Raw genomic sequence first — 26,098 nt, 5'->3', positions numbered from 1 at the left:
TACCGTTGATTTTATAGAAACACGTTTTAAAAGCATATCTATAAACAAAATAAACACGTAAGTTTCATATAATTTATTATACTATTACGGTGACGTAGTCCTCCTATGTATCACGCCCAAATTGATTATTTAGTTTATCAGACATAACGAAAAGAAAAATAATTAAATATTAGGGACGAGCTTAAAACTATTCACAACAATTTTTTATCAAATAAAACTTTCATATTTTCAATCAATATAAACTAACTTTCAATCAATACATACTTTCTATCAATATAAATTTTCGAACATCACCAATCTTATCTTTAAAATATTGGAATAAGTAGAATCGTCTATAATTTAGTTTAAAACGATCACTAATGCTTAACCAAGGAGGAAAAAATTACATTTTTCAAACGGCTCTACCGAACGCACTACTTAGAAATTTCAAGCGAGTTTTGGGATCGATCTTTAATTAAAATTTATTTTAAATAAGAGAGATTAAAATTTACTTTAAATTTATTTTAATAAAAAAATTGTTTTTAATTAAATTTAATTAATAATTTAATAATTAACAATTAATAATTTAATAATTAACAATTAATAATTTAATAATTAATAATTTATCTTAATAAGAGAGATTAAAGTATGCTTTACTTCTGTTCTCACTGTTTTGCATCTTGAACAATACGTTACATTTGTTTTCTAATAAATCATTAGTTCTCAGGTGTTGGCCTGTAAAGATATACTATGGTACACCTTTACTGGATTTAACTTTATATACGTGTATGAAGGTGCGAGAGTTATATACATAGAAATATGAACAGTCGAATTTACTTAAAATGAGCTCTGTTTTAACGAGATTCCGGTTTTTACTCAGTTATTGGGCCTACTTGGCTTTACAATATGGAGTCTATTAGAGCATAGCTTCTTTGATTGGAGCTTTTAGCAAAAAACATTTTTGTGATTCATAAGATGTCTATTTCAGATCTCCAGCTCAGCAAATTCAGTTTTTTTTTTTTTTTTGAAAATTCCATTTTTATGTTTTTTGGACCATGAGTCTTTCCGAAAAACTAAAACACAACGAAGAAACGACCAAAATAGTTCAAAGCAAATTAACTAACTTCGCTTGAGCTGTAAAGAAAAAAAGATAATAGTACTATGTTTACATTTTAGTAAGCATGTATGAACATTTATGATTTTTTCACGAACCTTTTTTTATGAGCTCACGGTAGTAACGAACAAAGGTTGCGGCCTCTTTCCTCTCGTTATAAGTGAGTTCAATTGTATATATATATATATATATATATATATATATATATATATATATATATATATATATATATGTAATAATTCGTGGCAATAATTCGTGGATGAAGATAGTCCCAGAAAGTTCCCACCGTCAGAGTGGCGAGATACTTTTAGCGAATCAAAACCTTTAAATTTTATAAATTGAATGACATTTCCTTGAGATAAGAAGATCCTTGCAACCACGCCCTCTCAGAATCTCACTTTAAAAGCTCAGGACCGGCAAAATTGCGTGCCTTTTCCATATTTTCAATGGCTAGATAAAGCTGGGCCAAATCCAAACAATCCTTGCGAAGGGGGAAACCTGATGTAAATATCCCACGCATAATGTTTGCAATACTCCATCTAACGAAATAAAATGCCTTTTAAACAGAAGCCGCCTAAGTCTCTTCAATTATCTAGCCTTTAAAGACATAACATTATATATATATATATATATATATATATATATATATATATATATATATATATATATATATTATAATATAGTAGCTCGAATTTTAATTCAGTGGAGAGATCTGAAACGAAATAAAATCCGTGATGTCTTTACAAAAAGCAGCAAAAAATAAACCGAAATATAGTGTTACTGCAAAAGTAACAATTAAATGCGCATATTTTATAAAATATTATTCAATTATTTGTCTATATTCAGTTGGAAAAAAAATTAAATGTAAGTAAAATCATGGGACGAGCTCTTAATAAAGAATTTCTTTTCGGCTATGTCAAGTGTAAATCTCATTGCTAAATAAATACTCGCCTTTACTAAATATTTAGTAAAGAGGATTCGGGCGTAAAAAAAAAGCAAAAATGAAACATTTAGTCAGAGAAAAAGAAATTCGAGAGCAGTGAGATTACACAAAATGGTGAACAAAAATTTATGCAATTGTTTGTCTCAATCCACCAAAAAGGTTTCAAAAAATTCAAGTCAAACTATAGAAAGCAACCCTCGATAAACAATTACTTACGTTGCGTCAATATTAAACCTAATCTCAGTAAAATTCGTAATGTCTTTACTAAAAATCAATAAAAAAAAATAAAGGATTCGGTAGTAAAAAACAAAAGCGAAACATCTTGTCAGTGGAAGAACAATTGAAGGGAGGGAGAAAAAAACGAATTCTTTTAAGCATTCAGCAATCTCATAAGAAGCCTCCAGATTTTCTAGCAAATAACAATCATTAGGGACAACTTGATTGAAAAGAATAGAAATCTGCTCTTAGACTTGATTGCTAGTACTTATTTTGTCTTTGGTTCGTTTTACCTTTTCCTCTCTAAGCTATTATTTGCTTTTTTTTTCCTACGTTCTCTCCAGACATTTGATGGATAGTGAAATAAAATGGAAAGTCATTTGTACAGGAAAATTTAACAGGAAAGTTAGGAATATCATAAAAGAGAAAAAAATTTACATTTTGTTTCATGGAGGAATTTATAAAATAAAGCACTCTATGAATTGTTTCTCATTTATCATAATGGACAAAAGAAAACAGGCTTTTCTGACATTTTTGGTTTAATTGTAATTGTTCATTTAAAACATTTCAATTAAAGGTTGGGGGTATTATTGCCTCGAAAAAAAGAGTGTTTTTTTTCCTTTCTTTTTTTTTCTCTCTTTTTTTTGCCGTTAAACTTTAGTCGACATAAAAGAAAGAAATAATTTTTGCAGAATCCATTGAAAAACATTTGTGTGATAAGTGCATCTGCTTTTTTTTCCGTATTTACCTTAGTAACTTAATGAAAATATTTTTTTACATATATTTGAACATTTTATAATTATATAATACATACGCAAAGGGCAACAATACGTTTATGTAATTAAACTTATTGTTACAGCGAGAAAAAAAAGTTAATATTTGTTTCCAGAAATCATTGAAAAGCCTTTATTCGTTAAGTACGTCTTTTTTTTTCCTGTTTTTGGATTATTAACTTACCTAAAAATATTTATTTTATGTTTTAATATTTTATAGTAATATAATAAAATTCTTAGAAATGAATTACAATGCAGAATGTTTAGATAAAAGTCTCTTGTAACATCGGGAAAAGAAAAAATATTTACGAAACTGCATGCATAGAAACTAATGTGTTAATTAGACATTTTTCATAGAAAAACATGTGATCCCTTAAAAAAATTATTTTTCACAACTTGATTGAAACATAATCATTTACTGTTAGACTTAATTGCTTGGATTTGTTTCACTTTGAATTATCTTTTCTAAGCTAGCATCTGTTACATTAAGTCGTTTGACTTCAAACAGCAAAACTAATTGGAAAGTCATTTTAAATGGAAAACTTAGCAATACTGTTAGGGTAAATCATGATAGAGGAAAATAATTAATAAATGGGTATTAAAAACTAATTATAAGGTTGTGTCTAATCACGTGGTTGTGCATGATGTGTTAACGTTACAGCTTTGAGACGTGGGCTAATTATCACGCTGAATCAATTTACAGATCAGTGTGAATTGGATACCAGCAACCAACGTTACACGTGAGAGTTGAGCCTGATTTCCTGACCTACACGTGACGTCACTTACAACTATTCAATAGTTATAAAATGGAATTTATTAAAAAGTGGTTTGTAGAAATGGTTTTGAATTCGTAATAAAAGATAAATGGAAACTAGAATTTTTCGATTTTTAGTAAATAATATTGTAATCAAAATAGGAATTTTTTATAATTTTGAAAAATAATATGAATTTTTTTAAATGGAAATATGAATTTTTTATAATTTCTTTTGTAATGGTAACTGAGATAGGATAATGTAATGGTAACTGAGATATCAAGTTATGTAGTTGAGAACTTAAATCATTGGGATTAATACAATAAAAACTCGTAAATGTTTAAAAATTAAATTTATTATTATTAAAATTTATAAAAATTTCATTTCAATCTAAAAAAGAAATATTATCTTATATAATTTTATGAGTTGAAGGTAGAGAATTAAATATTCTTACAATTCTCGGATAAATTCGATGTACGATAATAATTTATGATACTTTTTTAAATTAATAATATTTTTTTAAATTATTTTAGATTTTAAAATAATAACTTTTAATTTTTGAAATATTACAATTTATGTCTAAGATATCTCGGCTGGAGAAATAGTATTTGAGTTTTAACATCAGGTTTCATTCTTTTTAATAGATAATTTTTTATTAGTTAAGAGTTCTAATCGTTTGCTATTAAGAATCCTACTAGTTAAGAATATTCCATAAAGAAAAATGTTTTTTAATTCCATCTTAACCCACAGCGAATTATATGAATGCAGTTTTTTACTAAGCAACTTAAAAATACTTCCTATTGATAGAAATCAGTTTTCTTCTCGGTAGTATTCAAAATTAGGTAACAAATTGAACCACGTTTCAATGTAATTTAATCAATTAATTACTTATTAAATAAGGAAATTGCATTCAGGTAGTTTTTGTAGAATTAGGTAATATCCCTTCGATATCTGAAGAAAACCCATAACTACAATCATTTGTCTAGAAAAAGTGTTAGTGATTTGCTAAACGGTCAGCTTGTAACTCGCAATGTTTACGAAATGCATGAAAACGATAGTCTGACTTTTAAACAAATAAGACTGATTCTTATTGTATTTTCTAACTAAAATAGATTGTTTCTTGGTAATTAGTTAAAATCACTTTAAATTTCATTAGTTTTTTTCTCATTCGCCTCATTAAAATTTGTATTGTATTATTTGTATTACAATTGCCAATATACATTCGTAAATCCAATAACCAGTTTTTTTATAGTTTTATATTTTTATTTAAAATTTTATTATTTTTAGAATTTGCATATTTTTAGAATTTTAATATTTTTACATTGGCTCTCCAGCTTGTAACGGACTTTCTACATCGCTGAATTGAAGGGATTGGTTTATTCTGAAGTTCCATTTTATAACCTTGTAAGACATCAATCAGATACTTTTAAAACAAATAAAATGGTTGAAATAAAAAAATAAAAAGAAATTGAAAAGAAATTGTTTAGAATACAACATAAAACACTGATAACTTGAATTACTTTAATGTGTGTTCTGTGTTATTTTGTTGACATAAACTCAGAATACTAAATTTCCAATTCGACATTGCAAGTATGTTCATCTTTTTTAGTTGTCGAGCGGAGTTGTTTCGATTCTGCAGACGAAAATTCTCCACATGCTTTTCTGTTTTTTTTTTATTTATTTAATTTTGTTGCTGACGATTTTTTTCCTTCATTTGCCCAGGCACTTTTTTTCCCCCCAGTTCTTTTCTTTTGACTCGCTGAGTATTTTCCAAATCCACTCAGCTAAAAGTTTATTCAGAAACTTTTTTTTTTCTCTGAAACGCTCAGAAGATTTTTGCATTTCCAATTTTATTCCTGTTTTTTTGTTTTTCCTCTTTCTCCCCCTTCAACTTCTAACACTAAAGTCACATATTGATCAGGAATCCAAAGCATATACTAGCTGTTTTTGAATTTAGATGCGTCTATAGATATATCTTTTGAAAGAAGGAAAAGAAATGCAAAATAATATATTACGGTCCTATGCGTACAGAGACTGTGAGAAAGTTTCTTCAGATTTTTAAACTTGTTGAAAAGTTTTCTAAAGTCATTCCAGTGTAGTTAATAAAATATTCCTGATAACTGTACTTCCAGATCACCGAATCTGAAATATATTTTTACGCGACTAGAAAAGTGTCCTTTATTACAAAGTCCCCATGTTTTAAAACTTATGGTTATTATTAAATGACTTGTTATAGAAAAAAGCATTTTTTTAATAGAACGAAACTTTCCGTGTGCCCAATTTACGTTTGTTATATTAATGTAATAATATTGATTGTAACATATAAGTTAATCAAGAAACAAAAAAAATTTCGGTTATTAAATAAATGTAACAGTTAACAAACAAAGACTGTATTTTATTTTATTAACAGAGTTAAACAAAGACTGTATTTTATTTTATTTAATTTTATTACCGTCATTTAACAGCCTACCCAATTTTGGGTTTACGACCACTAATGTTCAACTCCGTTGCCCTGTAATTTTGAACCCTGTGAATTTGAAGCCCTGTAAATTTGAAGACAAGGGAACTTCTGGATCAAGTATTGGGAGAAATTTGCCTTCGTGGAGGACTTTTTTGAAGGAACAAATCTGGATTGCTTTACATGGAGAAGAAAACCGCGAAAACCTCCCACAGTCAGTCTGACGGCAAGGGTACTCTAACCCATGATCAGTCTGTCACTGAGGTTATTTTACGTCGACACTGTGGTCGGTGCAACGCAGGTGCGGAATTTGTAACGACCAGCCATCGCTGGGATTCAAACCTCGTTCACCTCATTGGAAGGCGAACTCTCTACACCCAGAGACACCGCGGTTCAACAAAGACTGTATGGAATTTCCGGGGACCTCAGTCTTATACACACTGAATACTAAGCTACAGTTCATTGCCTGTAAGATGATTGTTGAGAAGTGGCTTGCCATTTGCTCAGCATCCATTGAACGTACGATTTCAATTGTCCAAAGATTAGAAAACCATGGTGCTGTAGGGCATCAATCGAATATGCTCGGTATCAAGAAAGGTCACTACGAATAAGAAAATATGAGGCATTTTGAAAGGCTCTGAAGATTGGGCAGATCCATAGGCTTTGTTGTTGTTCTAAAGGGCATTTGATGGTGCTCGCCAAGCCATTGGCCTTTCGAATTAGCCAGAAAGGAGCGCGTTTTGTCTGACAAGACGAGCACCGCTAAGGTGAAAGGACGTCTTGGTTCAAAACCCCTAGGATAGATGGCATCATCACTCATTCGTGGGGCAACTTTCATAATTTAGACATATATCTAAAGGGGAAGGAAATGTTTTACAGATCCATTATACCCACAGTATTGCTCAGCGACCACAGAATTTTCGATTCCAGAATTTGTTTTTACGAGACCGGATATCGGCTGCACTCGGTGAGTCTTAGAGGCGTCAAGGTTTGAACCCCAGTGAAGTCTGAAAGTGAAGTCCGATGTACTGACCACTGGTCTACCACGGCCTTCCACAGGCCTTAAGAATGTTCAGTGCAGAAAGAAGAAATAATCTCAATCAAGTAAGGTTTTTTTTTTTTTTAAAAAAATGAACACGCATCAGTTTTTTTTAAAAGTCAGAGCCATTTCACCACCTGATACTGGCGAAAGCCTCTTGATGTATTATTTTTAATTCCATCTTCCCTGGAAGACGTTTAAATACAAAAAACATGCGTGCTTCGAAATCATTACTTTTTACGATAACCCAAAGTGCATTTTTTTGTACATTACATCAATCTATATGTAACAAAAATATTCATCTCTTTCGAAAAGCGTTTATTGATTTGCAATGCTTTTGTAATGTACTAGAATAATTTTCAACCATTAATAAACAAAAAGCGCTCGCAATAGAATTATAGAATTTAGTACAATTCCGTATTTTTTTCCTTTTTGAACACAGTAGAACATCACGCGGGAATTACGTACTTAAACACTTTTTAAACTTGGCCGGTTAGCTCAAACTCGTGATTTGTGTTCGACTGGAAATTTTATCGAATTTAAAATTGTGAAACTTATTATACGATTTTAGTTTCTTAAAAACTATTGAATGAAAATAAAGTTTTCATTCTTTTCAGACCACAAAACAGTACATCTGTAATAAATAAGGGCTTAGAAATTTAAATAGTTTCGTTTTAAAACTAGTAGTAGTTAGATCATAAGTAATCATAAATATAGAACTATTTTATCATAACTTTGTATATTGTAGAATGCGTCACATTACAGAAAAATAAAAATTGAAGACAAACTGTAATCTTCTTTCACCTTTGACGAAAATTCCTTTTATTTAATTAAAACATGCTACAATTACTTCGGGGGAGGAGGTATCATTAAATTTGCCTAGCGGGACTAATTTACAGAGCATTTCGTTATTTGGCGTAAACTTTATTCTCTCGCCAAGCAGCATACTTCACTACCAGATTGAAAATTTCATCAAGTTATCTGCATATTGTCCGCTACCCATTCCAAGCCATCGAGCAACTCATAAAAGCTGCCTCATATTTTCACTTTCTAAGGACACCGCGAAAACCTCATAATAGATAAAACACCGTTGGAGGCCATCACTTTCTAAGGATGGCCAGTCTAATCCTTGGTCTTACAACAGCCAAACAAGCCAACCACGAAACAAGCTATCACGTTATGACACACAACGCGCGGACTTGATATTACAGAAGCGCCTTTGCTTTCATAAATCCTGACACCAAGCGTTATTAAAATTCAAAACTTCAGGATCTCTTGGCTGCTGGTGATTTAGTCCATTAACCTTTTACTCTCGTTCCTTTTCCAAACCGCACCTTTGCCCGTTAGCATAAAGGCTCGAAACCTATGCTGTAGGCTAGGCCATTAAGATGGGTAATGGGGCTAAAACATTATGCGCCAACGAACGAAACTTATAGAAATATTTATTCATCTTGGCTGGGATTTATGCATATTATTAACGGCCGCCTAAGAGCTGGTAATCTCTAATATATATCATTTTTTATGCATTCTTTATTGAGTATATGATGCTATTACGTTATTTTTTTTATTTCCTTATATGTTTGTGACTTATGTGATATTTTATACACTTGCGTAATTTTTTTCGATTACAGGAAGCATTTTGCATTTTAAAAAACTAAAATTAACGACAAGCACTACATTTGAATTATATTTAATCTTGTAAAGGGATCTGCAATATAAAATTTTAAGGATTTGGTTTATTTTCAAAAAATAAGTGCTTAAATGCTTAATTAATTTTAAAGAGGTGTTCAGGCTTAAGCTGTTTGCATCCTGATAAATTTTTCTTCGCATTTGTTAAAAAAAAACATGAAAAGTATATCTTAAAAATTAAAAAACATCCCTGTAACATTTGTATAATGAATTAGTTAGATATTTTATTATGAATTTTTTTTTGTCAGGAAATAAAAACTTTGTTTTCATTTTTGATGCACAAATTTAAAAAAAACAATAATAATATGAAAAAACGTTGGCAATTTTAAGATTAAAAGTGCTTTACAACATTGTAAATTTACAAGCTAAAATCGTTGAAAATAAAATTATTATTAAAAGTAAAGAAGTTTTATTTAAAGTAACGAAATAATTGTTTGCGCATATTGTATACTTTTTATATATTATTGTATGTTTATTTGTTGATGCTACAACATAAAAAAAATCGAACAAAGATATATTTAAAAAAAAAAAATTCGAAATGTGCTTCGGTCTAATTGTTTCTCGGTCATCCTTAAAGTTTTGATATGCTTTGCAGTACTCTTAGTTGAAATAACTATGTAAGAGAATCAAGCGAAATATAAGTTTAAATATTTTGTTAGAAATTATACATACTTAAAATAATATAAAATTCTATTCCCTTTTTTTGTTGTTTTAAAATAACATTCCATTTGCGTTTTATTCAAAATACAAAATAATGTTGTTGCTGCATAATCACACGATGAGAAAAAAAGCAGCGAGTAGTTTATAACAAGTTCATAAATTCATAATTAGTTCATAAATAAAAACAGCAATTATTCACAATCGGAAAGCTGAATGAGAGAAGACGTTTATATTTCAGGTAATCTGAGCATAAAATGTATTTTTCTATTAAAAACTTATTTACAGGGGGTCAGTAGTAAAATAATGGAAACATTTTTATTCTATAAAATTTTTTTCCTGTTTCTCAAGAAATACTGAAAGAATTATTTTACAACTTCAAAAGTGTTTAGATCATGCAATTTTTCATGCAAATCAATGAAGTTTAAAGGTGTGAGGGACCAACAGTAAATTACAAGTAGGAAATAGTGTTTTTGAACACCCAATGCCAAACAATGTAGCGATAAATGTGTAACTTGTAACAATTATTTAGGTTATTATATGCAATAATTTTACAAAATTTCGTATGCTTAAATAGTTATGGTTATTAACTTAAATAGTTATGGATATCGATTTAAACATTTTTATGAAAAAAAAAACTATTTTCGTGTCTTGCGTTTTTTTTCCTTCTTTTTTTTTGTTATAGCTTTAAAAATATTGAAGAATAAATTTTTTAAAAAATGTAGAACAATTTAAAATAAGTTACCAAATGTTTGCTTGAAAATTTGAAAAAAAAACAATCTCAGAAAACTTTGCAATATATAAATAATTAAAGTATTTCTTTTATACAACACAAGCCGGAAAAAATTAAAAAAAATTTTCTCATAATTTTGTAGTGAATCGTATTTGGAAACAAATAAAACAAATCTGATTTGAAAATATCAGAAATTTTCTAAGTAGTTTTTAGACAATTTAAAAGAAACTCAAAATTATAAGGTGTTATCTACAAGTATTTTCTCGTAAATTTTGTTATTATCATTAGACAAAATTAAATGTCAAATAATAATACCATGCAATAAACGTTTATACACCGAAATATTATTGTATATGGAAAGAAAACATGGAAAAGAAAAATTACTTTTACGGGAGATGATTCCCGATAATGTAGGTGTCATTTTTAATAAATGAAAATATTGGTAAATCTTACGGTATATATGGTATAATTATTGGTTAGTCTAATTATTAGTATAAAATTTCATTCTGTAGGGGAGAGTGGGGTCAATTGTAACATTTTTTACTTAACTATTTTTAACTAACAAAAAATCCAATATATTATTAGTATTTATTGACAGACGTGTAAAGTAGTCTAAATCTAATCTAAATAGTCTAAAGTAGAAGAAAAATAAATACCTGATTTTAAATATTATTATATTAGTTATTAACAATTTTTGACAGTCGTGCACTTGTTACAATTGTCCCCCCTTACGGGGTCAATTGTAACAGTTCATAAATTCAACTAAAACATAGTTAATTATACATATTATCATAGTTGTGATATATTTTTTGTTGATCAAAATAGTAGTGATATTTTAGGAGTAAAAATAATAATGAACAGAGACCTAAAGGGTTAAACTTTTAACTTTAAGGGGTTAAAAATTTTAATTTATGCTGTGAAAGGTGACAAATAAAATAATGCACATGCAACCTAATATAAATGCTATAGGAAACTATTGGTGGTTCTTAAAGAGTTAAGTAATGGTTTGTAAACATAAGATTATTTATTTTCAACTGTTACAATCGTCCCTTTACTTATTCTTACAATTGTCCCCAAGATCCCATTTCAGCTTCATTTGTTAAAAACAATGCTAATTAATTAGCAAAACTAATCTTTTTTTATTGAAATGTTAATTAAGGTGTCCACTTACATATTCGGTTACTAATTTTTATTTGTTTAAACAAAATTACTTTGTTATAATATAGTATTCTAGTACCAAAAAAAGTACTTGCATGGCGTGAAAATATCTTTTGCGATGTAACTCTTTCAAAAGTACATAAAAATGGTTGCCATCAGGGGTGTACATGTAGATTTGTTAAATGCACCTTGTGCGCCACCTAGGAACCAAATCTAGAACCCGACACTCGAAATTTTTGCTCTGTTACAATCGTACCCTGTTACAATCCCCACTCTCCCCTACTATTAAGTAAAAAATAAAATATTTGGAAAACCCCACACCATTTTGAGATTTCTTTTAAAAAAATACGAAAACTACTTAGAAATTTGCTAGAACATTTTTAAATTTTTAAGAAATTCAAATTGAACGTTTTTTTTTTAATTAGTTGCCATTTCGATTCACTGCAAATTTAAGAAAACAAAATTAAATCTTTTCGTGCGTGCGCACTATAAAAGAATAACTTTAATTACTCATACCTTGCGCAGTTTTAAAACAAATTTTTCGCAAACGTTAAAGAAACTAATTTGTAATTCATTTTAAATTGCTCCAAAAATTTTGTTTAATTTTATTGAGTATTTTTTTAAGTTATAGCAAATGAACGTAAAACAAAACAAAAAATAGTTTTTTTAAAAAAAATGTCTATCTTTCCATAAATTTTTCGCTATTAAATTTTGTGCATTTATTGCAAATAAAAACCAAAATAATTGTTGCAAATTACAATTTTTATTTCTAGCCTTCAAATGATTTTTGAAAAAAAAAATAAATCCGTTTGTAATTTTTTGCCTATTCTTCAATCCTCTAAAAGCCTTCAATTTTATCGATAAGTATGAGAAATCACATAACCCAACCATTTCTAAATTTATGAAATGATTCTCTAACTATTTTTTGAAGAAATATCAAAAACTGTGTTGGTATAAAAGTGTTTCCGTTATTTTTTCAATCTCCGTATTTATAACTCGTTTACCAACTACTGAATAAATTAATTTTTTTATCCTAAAACGATTAATGTTTACAGAATGTCATCTAATATTTTCTTCTAATAAGTTATTCACTAATCAAGAAACTAATTTGCATTTTTTATCAAATCTCAAGGAAAGCAAAGTGCCAAAAAAAAAATGGAACTACATTATAATTTTTGATTTAATAATCGGATTTTCAAGAAAAAGGATTAAAGGGTCAATACAAGCTTTGTGGAGCTGCAATTGCTCTACCTAAAGCATTCCAAGTTGTGCTAAATGGAATTTAGATCAGAGAGATTTGACAATATAATCCACATTCTGAATATCTTCAGATTCAGGATATTCCTAGACCAGCTGATCTCAGAATAAACATGTGTTTTCATCCATTAAATTTTTGGGGTAGGGCGTCAGCACCTCTAAAGAATTTTATATTGGTCTCTAGTCCTTTGCAGCAACCTAACATCACTCAAGCCCAGGCATAAGGTTAGAGGGATGATACCGGATTGTAATTGGTCCTCTAAATATGTGAGCACGTTTATATTCACCCATAACAGTAATTTTTATCTTCATCGCAAGTAGGGATCAAAATTGACTTAAAATAGATCATACCAGAACTGCACGGAGGGCCCGATTTTAGGGAGTCTAGATCTTGTAATATTGGTTCCAGAATGGCTTTAAAATTTGAAAAAAGATTTGTTCCTATTTCGCACCAATATTACAAAATATAAATACCCTGATATTGTAAGCCTATAATTTTTCCATATAGAAATTAATATTAGTCCAATATCCTAAAATTTTCTAGGATCTATATTTTAAGATATAGACATCCCAATATCGGCTATATATTTTAAGGCTAAAAGGATTATTCAGGCTATATCTAGACTCATCAGTTAAGACAACAAAGGCTACACCTATGCCCGAGGTTCATGTTGCCTGCACCTGACTCTCTTTTTTGACCTGAAGAGTCAGGAATTAAGGTTTTTTAAGGTTCAAGGCTGAGATCTTACAGCCCTCTGAAAGTTTAGTAATAGGGGCTGTCATAGTTCATTTTTGAGAATAATCTCAAAACTGCGACTTAACTCAGAATTGGGCTTGTAGAGGAACATTTTAAGCCAAAATATCCAGAACATAGAGTTTCTAGCAAGATTCTAATTGGATTCAGGTACGAATCCAATGGAGCTGGCCTGGCAGAGCAATTAGGTGCACCACTTCCTTCTCAAAAACCTGTCTGGGATGAAAAAATTGCTTTTATAAAGAAGTGAGATTTATTGCCCCATACAATTTATTATCTTGTAAACCATATGAAAGACCAACCTGCTTTGAATTTAATTGATTCATATTCGATATTAGACCTCCCAGAAATGTCATTTCTTTAACTACCTTGCCACGATGTCCGTTACTTCATGGTCATGAGTTCAAATTACTGCCTTTTTGTTATTATTAATTTTGTTATGTTATGCATTTCCATTTAAAATTTAATTTAATTTGGTTCTTTATTTCTTGAGCTGTCCTCGAAAACGTGTTATAGACATATTTTAAAATAAATTTTACTAGTCAAAACTTTGCTTATCATAAAAATCAATGTAAACTTTTTAAAACAATGTTTAAATTTCTATGTTAAAAAAAAACCCGCCGTTACCGAATATCCTTATAAACTTGCTACACAATGTATTCTTTTATTCAAATTATTTATCATCTAAATTTACAAATATTATTTTTTCTGGTTATTAAAGGAAAATGAAATGAATTTTTTCCTTGATTTATTTAATGGTTTATAATAATTTATCTCACCCTGCAAAAATAGCGAATCAACATGACATAAAGAAATACAAATTAAAAAAATATTTTACAAAACATAGTTTAAGTTTAATTAAGAGCGTTTAAGAATACAATAAACGTGTCTCGAACAACTTCATGAAAATACGTGAACTTATCAAAGATTCGATATTAATTAAATACTTTCACAAAACATTTTAAAATTTAATTTTGACATTGCATAAATTTTTTAAGGAAAAAAAAATTAAAAGACACAAAATTCTCTTTGTATACTTCTAATCAATTTACTGTGTATTGAAAATTTAACTTAAGTAAAATTTTCGGAAGTCCTTATAATTAATTTTTTTTAATCTTCTATCTCAATGCAAGTCTTAATTTCTAAACATCAAATTGCAAAACTTTTAATTTATCAGAGCGGAATAATTCCAAAACCGCTAACAACAATCTATTGTATTTTGCTTTCCTTCGGACGGCGCAGAGAATTTAGAATATAATAGGAAGTAAAAAAAAAAAATTACTTAACAAACCGTGTATCACAGCAGAACCAAGTCATAACTAAAATCCGTCCTTCTATTGGAGCGCCTTGGTCTTTCACGGTGGATCGGACCAATGAGAAGCGAGCAGCATCTGTTGCCATTTCGTGCTTGAGTAATTTTCGTTGGATGGATACAAGAGATGATAGAAAGATGATAGAATGATAGAGCGAACACAAAACTCTTATAGACTAAGGGAAAAGAAGAATGACAAGCGATGAAAAGACAAGGGAAACGATGAAGATGATGACACTGCAACTGAGAATAAAGTTTTAAAAGAAAAACAATAGATAAAAAAACATATTAGTTCCAAAAAGAATTTATATTTTGAAGCTTGCTCTATTGTAGAACTTCAGAGCTGCCGAATGAAAACTTCTACAGCTGTTCTAAGGCATGTCGGATGTTCCTTTTGGAACTGAGATTGACAATGAACAATTTTCTTTTTGCCAGTCTCGTCTTTCATGTTTATCAGCGCTTTTGCTTTATTGCTGATTTATCGATTGGCATATGACGTACTCTCACATTTCAATCATAATGAAGAAGACGTTATAAGAAGTGGAAATTTGACGAGGCTAAAATGAAAAGTAAGCAACTGTAGATCTTATTGCCCTCATGATTTTTCCGCCTCCCTTTTAATCCGACAATAAATCTCATATTTTAAAACATTCTTGTTAACAGAAAGATTCATGAAATATTCAAAAGAATATTTCTGTTGAATAAATTTTTTTTATTTTCTTTGCAGAGGAAATAACATTTTCATCGCCACTCTCCTAAATCTTTTAAAAGAGAATTCTTTTGTACTTCTGTGTTATTAATCAGCTTTACAAGAAAACCAAATTCATTTTTTAAAAAAATCTTGTTTTCAATAGCTTTTAAAATTAATCAATGGACAAAAAATCTCCAAAATTGAAAGTGTACATTTAAAATCATTAAGAAATGATTAAAAAGCTTGAGACATTTTACCGTTTAGTTATATTTATTCGAAAGATGACATTATTCTTTATATAATCTTATAATCTACCTTAGTTTATAGCATGTTTTTGGCATTTCTAATTATTTAATAAGCAGAAATACATGGCCATCCATAGAAGTCAAGTTTTTTTCTACACCAACAAAAAAAAAGTACTCTCTTGAACTAATTGAAAATGTAGCTTTTCATTTGATTGACCCTTGCTCTTTAATAGGCTTAACAAAATAATTGAGTTTATAATAGTTTTGCGCTGTGTTTCTGTCTAAAAAATAAATTTCCTTTTAACTACTATAATTTTGATATCTTGATTCAAAATATTTTAAATACTTTGGGTTAATTTGGCCGATATTGAAGCCCGCATAAACAGGCCTATGCGGATGGAGATTTTATTGCTCATTGACTTTCCAACACAGATGTTAGCACTTGATTTTTTCTCTTACTGATTCGGAATATTTTTACTTTTATTAACTGTAACTTTCATTTTACTTACATGTATTTATATTGTGTTTTGATGGGGGCGTTTCATTAATTGGTTTAAATTTTATACCTTTTAGGTGTGATTTATTTTCAGATTTTTAGTGCTTTTAAATTGTGGTAAAAAGTTCTATTTTTGTCTTTTCATTAAGGGAACTCGGGGCACTGTTAGTTTTGGTTTAATCCACTAACAACAGAAAGGCTCCTGTGTGTTTGCAGGCAGTGTGTCCCCTGATGAAGTACTGTTCTGCAAACACGCATTTATATTTTGATTTTAATTATTAAGATTTAATTTGCGTCTTATTTTTATTACACCCCATAAATAGTAATAACTTACGTTATTGAGTGTTTTTATTATAAATTTGTGATCACGACACATAAATAAGGAATTTTATTTCCTTTGATTTTAATAATTACTATTTAGTTCATATTTATCCCATCCTGTTCAAACGTTCTTGGAAATTATTTCCAATGTTTCTATAAAAACATATTGTATGCTCCAATTTAAAAAATAAAAAAAATTAAAAAAAAAACATCTGATTTCTTCTGACAAATTAAGTAAACTTGATACACATGTGCTACCCAAAATTTTGCCTAAATGAGTAGGAGGTTTCAAATTATGATCTTGTGAACCTTCGAGCTAAAAAAAATAGCCGAATAGAGTGCGAACGAATGAAAAAAAATTAAGTTCTACTTTAGGCTACTATAGCTTTTAAATAAATGAATATTTTCTTCTAAGGAATTGTGTAAATATTTGATAACAAATGCTATTATTCTGCCAGAAGTAAAGTTTTTGAGGAATTCTTAGAATGTAAGAAATTTGAATAAGTTAGCTTCATAAGTTATATATGACTGACGTAGCCTCATGTCATTAAATATGGAAATATTGACCTGGAGATTGTTCAAAAAACTGATATAGGAGCAGTAAAAAAGTCATATTGTAGATATTTAAATTTATGTAAGAAATTCACTGCATATTTGTTATTAATCTATGTATGCATATTATCCTTTTATCTTTTGATTACGATCATTTTCTTTTGCAGGTAAGTAACGAAGCTTCGTTTTCTTGAACAATATTTCCAAAATTTTCAAACATCTAAACTTTATGAAGGTAAGATGAGTTAAAAATACTTTGAATTTACATGTAGCACTTTATAAACGAGAATATATACGTTATTTCTGTATGTCAAAATTTTCTGTTCTGTCTAAACAATTTCCCAAATAAGATAACAAAAGTACATCTTTTTTTCCCTAGTAAACTCGCTTTACTTATGAAAGTGCTTATTTATTATTTTTAATAAGTACCTGCGCTTTAAAGCTATGTAAACTAGTTTAATTTCAAAATAAAATAGTTGAAACTGTGTGCTAAATGTATTGGTTGACTAATGTATGTATTTCATAAGACCAACGATTGAAAGCCCTAACTGCCTTCAAGTTTCTCTTTTACAACTTCAGTCAGACCATAGAAAAAAATAAGTGTGAATAGCAATAACTGAACTAATTTACTACTAAACGACCCATAGCACTAACCAGTATGACTTTAAACTAATGAAAAAAATCTTTCAATCAATACTTCATTATTTTCTAGATTCTAATCGACTGTTACCACCCGAAAAATATGTAGTTAGAAAAGGGCACAATCAGTACAAAAGATAAAGTTCTATACTTTTGTCAAAAGATAAGGAATGTTAAAAATTTTGAACCATCCCGACATATCGTGGTAACTTTTTTAGACTTATCTAAAGCCATTGATACTGTTTTGATATAGCCTTTGATATAGCTATCTTTGATGATGATATTGTACTTTGGAATTCTGGTACTGATGTGGCAAACATTGAAACTCTCCTTAACACCACTTTGGATGCCCTTTCTATATTTGCAAAAGGAACACAAATTAACTTTCACTCCAGCAAAATCCATAGCGACTTTCTTCACTACCAATAGACATCTATATAACTATAAACAAAGGCTGTATTTCGATGCTTACCCTTTCACACATGAAAAACATCCCATGTACCTACGATTCGTTCTTGATCCCGAATTCAACAGCAATAAACATATAGAACATTTAGTTTCGAAGGTTCGAAAACAACTCTTCATTCTTTAGTATCTAGCTGGCCAAGACTGGGAAGGGGTGGATGCAGCCACACTTAGAACCGCGTATATTCAGCTAGTAAGATCTATTTTGGAATAGGGCTACGCAACTTACTTCTTCGCGTATGAAACCAACCTACGGAAATTGGAACGTGTACAACAGAGTACAGTTCCAATTATTTTAGGACTTAAAAATAGCTGCCCTTCCACTATAGCCCTGTATGAGACAGACGTACGACCACTAGATATTAGAAGAAGAGCAGATCTAGTTAAGTACTTCAATGAGATCTACAGCTACGGTTCACAACGCCGCAATTCTCTGTATTTCCACACTTGGCATAACAATTAAAGGCTATAGAAATACAGCCCCTTTAGCTTGGCAGAATTAGTCATTTTTTGTCAATATTAGATAAGAATCAAATATTCTTCAATTATTAATATACATCCTAACTTTAAAAATACATTCAACAGCTAGTCTTTTTCAGTTAACAGTTAATATATTACTTGGAAGAAAATACCGAATGGAAATATTACTTGCTAGATCACAGCTCACAAAAAATATAGTTCTACTACATATAGTTCTACTTAACTTCCATAGGTTTGTACCATATCTTCTCTTCAGAAATTATAGCCATTTAAACAGTTTTAAGATAAACTTGGTAATTCTAAAAAAAAAAATGTTTCTGTAGCAAGGAAATATTTTTTTTCTCTTACAAAATACTTATTCTTTAATCCAGAGTCCAAATCTTTTATATATTTTAACTTCTCTAGTTTCTTTATTTTGGATATAAGAAAACATCGAAAAAAGTTTTCCCCATTCCAATAGATGAGGCATTCGAGTAGCGGAACTACGACAGTGCCTCTCTTCTTCCAAATTCAATCCGTTATATCTAATCGAAAATATAAATAAAAAAAATCTTTATTTATTTCGTTACAGTTTTTTTTTCCTCTTTTTTTCCACTCTTTCAAATTTCTACCCACCCCCCCTGGCAGTGAGATTTTCTGGTAATGCTTTCAGCTTTACAACTTCCAAAACGTTTTCCCGTACAGTCGAAGTAAAAAAAGTTTAGAAAAACATTTTGGCAACACTTTATTTAGAAAACGATTCGAAAAAAGTCGTCTTTGAAAATAACCTTAGGTGTGTTACAAGTGCGGAAAAAGACTCCACTACTGAGGAAAAGTACCCTATCGAAACTAACTCAGTAGTTAATGTCCAGTCGCTCACAGACCCATTCATAAAGAGCAACGAAAATGTCATATTTACCACCCGTTTCTTTTACTAAAGTTTTACTTCTTTTCGATTTTTTATCATTTTATTTTTTTATATACACGATTTATTGTATTAAAAGCTTAGAAAGTTTTTATTATGTTCTTAAATGTGTAAATTACCATCACGTAAATGTTAAAATAATCGTCTATTTAATAGCATTGAACAGTTTCTGCAATCTTTTGCCTGCGTTTTTATTTCCTTATTCATTCTTTCTTTTTTGCATTCTTTCTTATTTGCTTTCTAACGACTTTAATTATTCAGAAACTGGATTTATATTATCATTTCTGTAGCTAACGAGAGAATAAGCCTATATCGTTTATATAGCAAATGTTTACTAAATAAATAATTCTCGTACTTATACAATCTTTTTATTATTCTCGTAATATTTTTTATTGGTAATTCACTTATAAATAATGAATGTGTATTGTATCTTCTAATCGACTTTGCTTGCTTTCATTATAGTTTTGTACAATATTTTCCAGAAGAAAACTCTGTTTCATACTTTCATGAATTAGATTTTAATAATTAATTTACTGTCGTATACATAAATGATAAACCACGTCGTCTATCTAGCAAACATTAACTTAAACAATAACATTAAATTTTTTACTAGCTTTTTTACTATTTTGATTATTTGTTTATTAATAAGTATTTTGATGAATATGAAACAGAATCTTATTATTTTATCATATTTTACTCTCTTCCATTTTAATCCCACAGAGTAGGGGAGAGTGGGGTCAATTGTAACATTTTTTACTTAACTATTTTTAACTAACAAAAAACCCAATATATTATTAGTATTAATTGACAGACGAGTAAAGTAGACTATCCTCTACTAGAAAAAAAAATAAATACCCTATTTTAAATGTTATTATATTAGTTATTAACAATTTTTGACAGTCGTGCACTTGTTACAATTGTCCCCACTTACGGGGTCAATTGTAACAGTTCATAAATTCAACTAAAACATAGTTAATTATACATATTATCATAGTTGTGATATATTTTTTATTGATCAAAGTAGTAGTGATATTTTAGGAGTAAAAATAATAATGAGCAGAGACCTAAAGGGTTAAACTTTTAACTTTAAGGAGTGAAAAATTTTAATTTATGCTGCGAAAGGTGACAAATGAAATAATACATATGCAACATAATATAAATGATATAGGAAACTATTGGTGGTTCTTAAAGAGTTAAGTAATGGTTTGTAAACATAAGATTATATTTATTTTCAGCTGTTACAATCGTCCCTTTACTTATTGTTACAATAGTCCCCAAGACGCTATTTCAGCTTAATTTGTTAAAAACAATGCTAGTTAATTAACAAAACTAATCTTTTTGTTTTTGAAATGTTAATTAAGGTGTCCACTTACATATTGGGTTAATAATTTTTATATGTTTAAACAAAATTACTTTGTTACAATATAATATTCTAACACCAAAAAAAAGCCAGCAGGGGTGTACATGTAGATTTATTAAATACACCTTGTGCGCCACCTGGGAACCAAATCTAGAACCCAACACTCTAAATTTTTGCTCTGTTACAATCGTACCCTGTTACAATTGACCCCACTCTCCCCTATATTCCAAAGCTTTCAGCGAGTAATTTTTTTCATAACGCTGTGAATTTAGTATCGCACACATAGTAATACATTTTATCGTCTTTTTGGCAATCGGGACAATAATCAATATTGCTCAAGTTTTCACAAACTTTGTGGTATCTTAAAGTTAATTGAACCAGAGCAGTATTTTCTGGCATGTTCTTCTTGCTTCCATCGTAATAGCCAACAATGTTCGAAGTTCCATGAACTAGATTTCAATAATTTACTCGGTGTCGCTAACATACTAAACCTCCTCGTCAATAATACAAACATAAACTGAATCAACTAAATTCACAATTTCCCATAATTCATGTATCCTATCTAGTTTATATCTACTACTACAACGCACCCAAATAGCTGTACAAAATTTAGATTCACAGAGTCACAGCTACTCCTCTCAATGTGAAAAGGCTGAGAGCAATAAGGAAGAGTTAATAGCTCTAAGAGGAATTGAGGACGAGGCTATTTAACCTCAAGCACAGCAATCCTTTCCGGAAAATGCCAGATCCCACGAGCGGAATAAATTAATGATAAATCAATCGACTTTTGCATGCAAGGCTTCATTATGGCACGGAGCTTATTAATACAGCCTAGCTTCTGCTTCCAAGTAAATGGATTATGTTGCTTAAATTTACATATTTAAAGAACTGATAACTATTTTAAAATGTGCAATTTATGCCTGTTTTTATGAGTTATTGCCATTTATTTTGTTCCTTTATTATTTATGAGAAAAGCTACTGCATAATTAAGCCTAACAAAAAGCAAAGATAATTTTTGTTGAAATATGAAAAACTATTAATATTAAATAAAAAAGACTTAAAGTTTAGGGATAAAAAATTTTGAAAAACATATTTCTGATAACTAGTTGAATTTAGGAGACTCCAAAAAATTACAGTAGGAATTGAATTCTGGGGATTTTTTTTTTAATGAAATTTAATTAAGATGTACTTTTGTATGTTTTGGATAGATAATAAAAATTTCTTTTTATCAAAAGAAGTCATTTAGGATTTTAAAAAATTTACCTTTGCTTTACTGAGATTTAAAAAGTTTTTCTTTTTAATTTTTTGAGAAAAAGTTTAAAATAAATGCATGAGTATTATAACTAAATAAAATTTATGACTTTAATTATGACAAAATACATTGTAAGAGGAGTAGGGGAGAGTGGGGTCAATTGTAACAGGGTACGATTGTAACAGAGCAAAAATTTCGACTGTCGGGTTCAAAATTTGGTTCCTAGGTGGCGCACAAGGTGTATTTAATAAATCTACATGTACATCCCTGATGGCAACCATTTTTATGTACTTTTGAAAGAGTTACATCACAAAAGATTTTTTCACGCCACGCAAGTACTTTTTTTGGTATTAGAATATTATATTGTAACAAAGTAATTTTGTTTAAACAAATAAAAATTAGTAACCGAATATGTAAGTGGACACTTTAATTAACATTTCAATAAACAAAAGATTAGTTTTGTTAATTAACTAGCATTGTTTTTAACAAATGAAGCTGAAATGGCGTCTTGGGGACAATTGTAACAATAAGTAAAGGGACGACTGTAACAGCTGAAAATAAATAATCTTATGTTTTCAAACCATTACTTAACTCTTTAAGAACCACCAATAGTTTCCTATATCATTTATACTATGTTGCATGTGCATTATTTTATTTGTCACCTTTCACAGCATAAATTAAAATTTTTAACCCCTTAAAGTTAAAAGTTTAACCCTTTAGGTTTCTGCTCATTATTATTTTTACTTCTAAAATATCACTACTAGTTTGATCAATAAAAAAATATATCACAACTATGATAATATGTATAATTAACTATGTTTTAGTTGAATTTATGAACTGTTACAATTGACCCCGTAAGTGGGGACAATTGTAACAACTGCACGACTGTCAAAAATTGTTAATAACTAATATAATAATATTTAAAATCAGGTATTTATTTTTTTTCTAGTAGAGGATAGTCTACTTTACTCGTCTGTCAATTAATACTAATAATATATTGGATTTTTTGCTAGTTAAAAATAGTTAAGTAAAAAATGTTACAATTGACCCCACTCTCCCCTACATATTAAATTTCGGCAAACGATATACCATTTTTTTTAAAGAGAAAGTACTAGTATTTGGAAAGTTGAAACTAAGAAAAAATCCTAGGTTCAGCAGAAATGTAGGATTATCATTGAGATCTTTTAGGGAAAAATTTTGTACCAATTTCAATTATACCAATTTTTGAATAGTTTTATTTCTTTTATTTACTTTTTTCGCAGGAAACAATAATTCAAATAACTTTGAAACTTTGACTGATATACATCATGCAAATCTTGTTGTGATGTTTCATGTGAACGAATTTGTCATACCCTTAAAAAAAATTTACGTAATGAAATTGGGTATAATGTAAAACATGGGCTTATACCTTAGACACCCATATGTGATTCAGAACGTGAAATTTTACACATTGGATAACGTATTAGCTGATTGAGTTTGGATATTTTTGTAATTAAAAGTTATTTTTCATGTAGCCTGCATCAGTTAAAATAAATCAAATTAATCATAATTGTAATAACAGAGAATATTCTACTGGGATATTTTATTTTGTAAATGGTATTGTTTACAGGTATACTTATTTTTACTGACCCTGTTTTCTGCATGAACCTTGAACCACTTAGACTTATAATGCAGAGACAGGTCCAAAATAAAACAAGCAAATACTTTTTTCTTGTTTTCGCTGGCGAAAATAAAATACTTTTTACAGCAGTATTTTATCTCAAATATACTTATTTAAAAAGACTTAAAATTATGTAACCAAGTTATATAGACTTATAAGTATTTATCTTAGTTTATAATGGCATTTTTGATACTTAACTCCCTTATAAGTTTTATTTTCCAATTAAACTGATTGAAAAAAAATTACTGAGCAGCAAATTATCAACAAAAAATTGTCTGGAAAATGCACCATGGAAAGCCTGAAACAGCAAATAGTACCTATCATTACAAGTATTAACTACCTATACAGAATGCAGGGGGGGGGGGAATGCCCTGGTCCAAGATGCAATAGTCGTCTCTATACAAGTTTCTATAAAGAACCAAATTTATAGATCAGGGGCCACCAAACTTTTTAGATTATCTACCCCCAGAAATTTTATAATTCTTTTCTGTCTACCTCATTTATCAAAAAATGAAAGAAAAATGAAAAAAAAAAAGCTTTTTTAATGACTAATTTTATTTTTTCAAATTCAAATGTTTACCTAAATCACTGAGAAGTATGTGCTTGATGATGCTTCGCTATATTAGTAATGTTTGACTCAAAATTCGTTAGTTTCAATCTTAAATCGTCTCTCTGATTTAATAAAATAGAATAAACATAACTGACGACAGATTCAACCATGCCAGGTACAACTTGGGTAAGCATTTAAAAAGGACAATGGTGCATTAAAAAGTTTAGGATATTCTTTTTGTTTTATTATTTTTGGGTATTTTGATTATATTCGTTCAAAATGTACTCCCAGTTAAATTATTAATAAGCATCTTAGCTTCAAGGTTAACTAATAATACAATGACTTCATCATGTCGATATTTTCAACTTGAGCAGAAGATTCCAATCTTTGATGTTTATATTTTCAGTGTCTCCAAAGCATAATTTGAAATTTAAGATTTTTTTTTTTAAATCTGCGATGTTTATTAATCGACCCCTTGATAATATCGTGCCCTAATTATGCTATTTTAACCTCTACGCGACATCTATCACTTTATCATGCACTAATGTGGATAGTACGTGTGGAATAAAATTTTATTAAATATTTTAGTGAATATTTTCATTGAATATGTAAAAAACTGTTCTTAAATTAAGTACCTTAAAATAATACGGCATAACCATCAAATGCCAGCGTATTTGTTTATTTTATGTTAAAATTCACATTCTGTTCTTCAAATGCTTTCATATTTTCATTAAAATTTTAATCAGTAAATAGAGTGACAAAACACATATTTTCTTTTCATATGACATCTATTAAACTCAAGGATTATTCATAAAAGATTTAAACGAAAAATTCATCATACGAATTACTATTTTATTCCAAAATATATCTGTGTTCTAATTTCTAAAGCGTTTATCTCTATTCGAATTACACTTGAGCACATGCTATTTTACCTAATATCCCAAACAAATTTTTTAAATAATTTCACTTGAGAAAAAAAGAATAAAAAATGCATTACAATCGAAAAAATTTCTTTAAATTGCCATCCCACTTTATCATTTACCGTGTACAAATTACCCTTTTCTTTCCATAGAAAAAACATTTCTATCTTTTATTATCATTGGTGAAAATTTTTCAAAATGTAACGAGAGGCATCTAATAACTTAATTTGAATAGAACCATCACTTTCCCAGATGTTAACACTCGAAATGTGATGTTTCCCGCTCGTCTTTCGCTTGGGACCTCTTTTTTATTAGTTTGGTGTGCATGAATAAAAGGACAAATCGATATATCAATATTCACTCTACCGTTGTTGAATCGTTTTTCTTTCACTGTTTCAGCTATAATGACAATCAATTTATTTCATTTTTTTTTTTTTTTACTATTTTTCGCCTTTGGTAAAGCCTCCAATGTCCCTGAACAATACGTTCATGTGCAAATTGTTGAAGAATCGATAGTAGAAAAGCCATTTTCTTTAGTAATGGTTTCTGTGACATTTAAGCGGCAATTTATCATTTTAACGAAATAACCTACTCTCAATGCATCGCAGAATATGAACTGAGCAATTTAAATGGGTGGATTACATATAGTTAAGAAGTGTTACTTAATGATTTAATGATTTATTCTAAAACTGACATACTGCCAAATTATTTATATATGTGGTGTACTAA

General features: G+C 29.2%; 1 protein-coding gene across 5 annotated transcripts in view; it reads left to right on the top strand.

The window, feature by feature from the left end:
- The window catches only part of LOC122271814 (voltage-dependent calcium channel subunit alpha-2/delta-3), a 485,956-nt gene that overhangs the window by 36,493 nt on the left and 423,365 nt on the right, over positions 1–26,098 (top strand). The window lies entirely within an intron of this gene.

Source organism: Parasteatoda tepidariorum, chromosome 7 (genome assembly GCF_982258835.1).
Source record: "Parasteatoda tepidariorum strain Cologne lab strain chromosome 7, Ptep-v5.0, whole genome shotgun sequence".
Lineage (NCBI taxonomy): Eukaryota > Metazoa > Arthropoda > Arachnida > Araneae > Theridiidae > Parasteatoda > Parasteatoda tepidariorum.
This window is presented reverse-complemented; position numbering and strand designations above follow the sequence as displayed.